Below are 6,400 nucleotides of genomic sequence, written 5' to 3'. Positions count from 1 at the left end.
GCTCGGACTCGGGCTAAGTCCCGGAAGACGGCGAACTCCGCTCCGCCCGACCCCAGGGCTCGGACTCGGGCTAAGTCCCGGAAGACGGCGAACTCCGCTCCGCCCGACCCAGGGCTCGGACTCGGGCTAAGTCCCGGAAGACGGCGAACTCCGCTCTGCCCTATCCAGGGCTCGGACTCGAGCTCAGCCCCAGAAGACGACGAACTCCACTTCACCCGACCCCAGGGCTCGGACTCCGCCCTGGCCTCTACCGAACGACCTCCGCCTCGCCCGACCCAGGGGCTCGGACTCGGCCTCGGCCACGGAAGACAGGCTCGACCCCGGCTTCGGAGGAGCCTCCACGACGCCCAACCTAGGGCACAGGCCAGCCACGTCGGCAGGAAGCGCCATCATCACTCTACCCCGAGCCGACTCGGGCCGCAGAGAACAAGACTGATGTCCCATCTGGCTAGCTCTGCCAGATAGGCAATGATGGCGCCCCGCAAGCTCGGTGACGACGGCGGCTCTCAGCTCTCTTACGGAAGCAGGAAGACGTCAGCAAGGACTCAACCGCTCCGACAGCTGTCCCTCCGCCAGGCACCGCCGCTCCTCCGACAGCCACGACACCACACCAGCTGGGTGCCAAGATCTCTCCGGCTGCCACATTGGCATGTACTTAGGGCGCTAGCTCTCCCCCGCTAGACATGTAGCACTCCGCTACACCCCCATTGTACACCTGGATCCTCTCCTTACACCTATAAAAGGAAGGACCAAGGCCCTCTTAGAGAGGGTTGGCTGCGCGGGGACGAGGACGAGACAGGCGCTCTCTTGGGGCCGCTCGCTTCCCTCACCCGCGTGGACGCTTGTAACCCCCTACTGCAAGCGCACCCGACCTGGGCGCAGGACGAACACGAAGGCCGCGGGATTTCCACCTCTCTCACGCCCGTCTCCGGCCACCTCGCTTCCCCCCTTCACGCTCGCCCACGCGCTCGACCCATCTGGGCTGGGGCACGCGGCACATTCACTCGTCGGCTTAGGGACCCCCCGGTCTCGAAACGCCGACAGTTGGCGCGCCAGGTAGGGGCCTGCTGCGTGTTGACAAACAGCTTCCCGTCAAACTCCAGATGGGTAGTCTCCACCAACCTCTCCGGCCCAGGACGGTGCTCCGTTTCGGGAGTCTTGAGTTCATGTCCTTTGACGGCAGCTACGACATGATACTCCTTCCACCGCCGCGCGACAACGACAATGGCGGCCGACAACCCGCCCGCCAGCGGCGGAATCGACGACATCTTCCCCGCGTGGTGGAAGAACGACATTCGAGCTCGCCCCGTCCTCTCCCCCGCCAACGAAGGAGGAGGCGGGGCAACCAAGGCCAAGCGGGAGGCCGCGCTTCGTCGGCTGTCGAGCGAATCGACGTCCCCAGCGCCCCAACGGGGGGCGCGCCGAGCGTCGACCTCGCGTTTGAGACATAGGCGAGCGCCGTCCCCCCGCGACACGCCAATCCTGAGCAAGTGGACGACGCCAGCGCGCTCGCGGAGAGCTTACAGGACGTCGCCCTCGTACCTGAGACGACGGTGCAATCAGTCCCCGACGTGACTATGTCGCTGCTCGTCGACCAAAAGGTACTGACTGATTCCCATCCTACGTCGTTTCGACTCAGTCTCAACCCGCCTAGCGACCTCGCTTTGGCGGGCGCTCTCGTTGAGGCGAGTGCAACCCCTCTAGGGTTTCGTATGCGGTCGCCTTGGGACCGATTGACGGACGTCTCGACCTACGGGCCCTCTGGGTCTGAGGAAGATGACGATCCCAGCATCTGTTGGGATTTCTCTGGATTTGGCAACCCCAGTGCCATGCGGGACTTTATGACCGCATGTGACTACTGCCTCTCCGACTATTCCGACGGCAGCCGCAGCCTCGACTACGAGGACTGCGGTCCAAGCCGCGAATGTTTCCACGTCGAGCAAGGGGATCCCTCCGAAGGCAACCATCTCGGCATGCCGGAGGACGGTGATCTCCCTAGGCCGGTGCCTCGCGCTGACATCCCGCGGGAGCTAGCTGTGGTCCCCGTTCCGGTGGGGGGTCACGACCCACAGCTCGAGCAAGTCCGCGGGGCGCAGGCCAGGCTCGACGAGGGAGCAGGAGCGCTTGAGCCGATCCGCCGGGACATCAGGCAGGTATGGGCGGGCCAACCCCCGGCCGGAGAAATACGTCACCTGCCCCAGGGTTTCCAGCACCGTGTCGCCAACGACGTTAGGCTCACCAAGGTCCTGATGGACGGGGGCAGCTGCCTCAACATCATCTACGTCGAGACCCTCAGGCTCCTGCGCGTCGATCTGTCCTCCGTCCGAGCAGGCGCTGCGCCCTTCCACGGGATCATTCCCGGGAAGCGCGTCTAGCCCCTCGGACGACTCGACCTTCCCGTCTGTTTCGGAACGCCCTCCAACTTCCGAAGGGAGACTTTGACGTTCGAGGTGGTCGGGTTCCGAGGAACCTACCACGCGGTACTGGGGAGGCCATGCTACGTGAAGTTCATGGCCGTCCCCAACTACACCTACCTGAAGCTCAAGATGTCGGGCCCCAACGGGGTCATCACCGTCGGCCCCACGTACAAACACGCGTTCGAATGCGACGTGGAGTGCGTGGAGTACGCCGAGGCCCTCGCCGAGTCCGAGGCCCTCATCGCCGACCTGGAAAGCCTCTCTAAAGAGGTGCCAGACGTGAAGCGTCATGCCGGCAACTTCGAGCCAGCGGAGACGGTTAAGGCCGTCCCCCTCGACCCCGGTGGCAACACCTCCAAGCAGATCCGGATCGGTTCTGGGCTCGACCCCAAATAGGAAGCAGTGCTCGTCGACTTTCTCCGCGCAAATGCCGACGTCTTTGCGTGTAGTCCCTCGGACATGCCCGGCATACCGAGGGATGTCGCCGAGCACTCGCTGGATATTCGGGTCGGAGCCCGACCTGTCAGGCAGCCTCTGCGCCGATTCGACGAGGAGAAGCGCAGGGTGATAGGCGAGGAGATCCACAAGCTAATGGCAGCAGGGTTCATCAAAGAGGTATTCCATCCCGAATGGCTTGCCAACCCTGTGCTTGTGAGAAAGAAAGGGGGGAAATGGCAGATGTGTGTAGACTACACTGGTCTCAACAAAGCATGTCCGAAGGTTCCCTACCCTCTGCCTCGCATCGATCAAATCGTGGATTCCACTGCTGGGTGCGAAACCCTGTCCTTCCTCGATGCCTACTCAGGGTATCACCAAATCAGGATGAAAGAGTCCGACCAGCTCGCGACTTCTTTCATCACGCCCTTCGGCATATACTGCTATGTCACCATGCCATTCGGTTTGAGGAATGCGGGCGCGATGTACCAGCGGTGCATGAACCATGTGTTTGGCGAACACATCGGTCGCACAGTCGAGGCCTACGTCGATGACATCGTAGTCAAGACAAGGAAGGCTTCCGACCTCCTCTCCGACCTTGAAGTGACATTCCAATGTCTCAAAGCGAAAGGCGTCAAGCTCAATCCCGAGAAGTGTGTCTTCGGGGTGCCCCGTGGCATGCTCTTGGGGTTCATCGTCTCCGAGCGGGGCATCGAAGCCAACCCGGAGAAGATCGCAGCTATCACCAGCATGGGGCCCATCATGGACTTAAAAGGCGTACAGAGGGTCATGGGATGTCTCGCGGCCCTGAGCCGCTTCATCTCACGCCTCGGCGAAAGAGGTCTGCCTCTGTACCGCCTCTTGAGGAAGGCCGAGTGTTTTGCTTGGACCCCTGAGGCCGAGGAAGCTCTCGGGAGCCTGAAGGCGCTCCTCACAAAGGCGCCTATCTTGGTGCCCCCAGCTGATGGAGAAGCCCTCTTGGTCTACGTCGCCGCGACCACCCAGGTGGTTAGCGCCGCGATTGTGGTCGAGAGGCAAGAAGAGGGGCATGCATTGCCCGTTCAGAGGCCAGTCTACTTCGTCAGCGAGGTACTCTCCGAGACCAAGATTCGCTACCCACAAGTCCAGAAGTTGCTGTATGCAGTGATCCTGACGAGGCGGAAGTTGCGACACTACTTCGAGTCTCATCCGGTAACTGTGGTGTCATCCTTCCCCCTGGGGGAGATCATCCAGTGCCGAGAGGCCTCGGGCAGGATTGCAAAGTGGGCGGTGGAAATCATGGGCGAGACAATCTCGTTCGCCCCTCGGAAGGCCATCAAGCCCCAGGCGTTGGCGGACTTCGTAGCCGAATGGGTCGACACCCAGCTGCCGACGGCTCCGATCCAACCGAAGCTCTGGACCATGTTTTTCGACGGGTCGCTGATGAAGACGGGAGCCGGCGCGGGCCTGCTCTTCATCTCGCCCCTCGGGAAACACCTACGCTACGTGCTACACCTCCATTTCCCGGCGTCCAACAATGTGGCTGAGTACGAGGCTCTGGTCAACGGGTTGCGGATCGCCATCGAGCTAGGGGTCAGACGCCTCGACGCCCGCGGTGACTCGCAGCTCGTCATCGACCAAGTCATGAAGAACTCCCACTGCCACGACCCGAAGATGGAGGCCTACTGCGCTGAGGTTCGGCGCCTGGAAGACAAGTTCTACGGGCTCGAGCTTAACCACATCGCTCGGCGCTACAACGAGACTGTGGACGAGCTGGCAAAAATAGCCTCGGGGCGAACGACGGTTCCCCCGAACGTCTTCTCCCGGGATCTGCATCAACCCTCCGTCAAGATCGACGACACGCCCGAGCCCGAGGCACCCTCGGTCCAGCCCGAGGCACCCTCGGCCCAGCCCGAGGCACCCTCAGCTCGGCCCGAGGCGCCCTCGGTTCAGCCCGAGGTACCCTCGGCCCCCGAGGGCGAGGCACTGCACGTTGAGGAGGAGCAGAACGGGGCCACGCCTGATCGAAATTGGCAGACCCCGTACCTGCAATATCTCCGCCAAGGAGAGCTACCCCTCGACCAAGCCGAGGCTCGGCGGGTAGCGCGACGCGCCAAGTCGTTCGTCTTGCTGGGCGATGAGAAGGAGCTCTACCACCGCAGCCCCTCGGGCATCCTCCAGCGATGCATCTCCATCGCTGAAGGTCAGGAACTTCTGCAAGAGATACACTCGGGGGCTTGCGGCCATCACGCAGCGCCTCGAGCCCCAGTCGGGAATGCTTTCCGGCAAGGCTTCTACTGGCCAACGGCGGTGGCTGACGCCACTAGAATTGTCCGCACCTGCGAAGGGTGCCAATTCTATGCGAAGCAGACCCACCTGCCCGCTCAGGCTCTGCAGACGATACCCATCACCTGGCCCTTTGCTGTGTGGGGTCTGGACCTCGTCGGTCCCTTGCAGAAGGCGCCCGGGGGCTACACGCACCTGCTGGTCGCCATCGACAAATTCTCCAAGTGGATCGAGGTCCGACCTCTGAACAGCATCAGGTCTGAGCAGGCGGTGGCGTTCTTCACCAACATCATCCATCGCTTCGGGGCCCCAAACTCCATCATCACCGACAACGGTACCCAGTTCACCGGCAGAAAATTCTTGGACTTCTGCGAGGATCACCACATCCGGGTGGACTGGGCTGCCGTGGCTCATCCCATGTCGAATGGGCAAGTAGAGCGTGCCAACGGCATGATTCTACAAGGGCTCAAGCCTCTGATTTACAACAACCTCAACAAGTTCGGCAGGCGATGGATGAAGGAACTCCCCTCGGTGGTCTGGAGCCTGAGGACAACGCCGAGCCGAGCCACGGGTTTCACGCCGTTCTTCCTGGTCTATGGGGCCGAGGCCGTCTTGCCCACTGACCTGGAATATGGCTCCCTGAGGGCGAGGGCCTACAGCGATCAAAGCAACCAAGTTAGTCGAGAAGACTCGCTGGACCAGCTGGAAGAGGCTCGGGACAAGGCCTTACTACACTCGGCGCGGTACCAGCAGTCCCTGCGACGCTACCACGCCCGAGGGGCCCGGCCCCGAGACCTCCAGGTGGGCGACCTGGTGCTTCGGCTGCGGCAAGACGCCCGAGGGAGGCACAAGCTCACGCCCCCCTGGGAGGGGCCATTCGTCATCGCCAAAGTTCTGAAGCCCGGAACGTACAAGCTGGCCAACAGTCAAGGCGAGATCTACGGCAACGCTTGGAACATCCAATAGCTACGTCGCTTCTACCCTTAAGATGTTTTCAAGTTATTCATATACCTCGCACCCACGCAAAGTTTAGTCATCAAGGAAGGGTCGGCCTCGCCTCGGCAAAGCCCGACCCTCCCTCGGGGGCTAAAAGGGGGGAACCCCCTCTGCGTCGAAATTTTCCTCGAAAAAAGATCTCTTTTACCAGAATATCTTTCGTGCTTTTTGACTACTTCGAAAAGTGGATCCTGAAAACGACGGAGTACACGTAAGCAGCCAAGGCTGACCGAGCCGAGGGACTCCTACGCCTCCGGGATACGGATACCTCACTCATCACCTTCTGC

This window comes from Zea mays, chromosome 4 (genome assembly GCF_902167145.1).
Source record: "Zea mays cultivar B73 chromosome 4, Zm-B73-REFERENCE-NAM-5.0, whole genome shotgun sequence".
NCBI classification, from domain to species: domain Eukaryota; kingdom Viridiplantae; phylum Streptophyta; class Magnoliopsida; order Poales; family Poaceae; genus Zea; species Zea mays.
Note: the sequence above shows the minus strand (reverse complement) of the source record.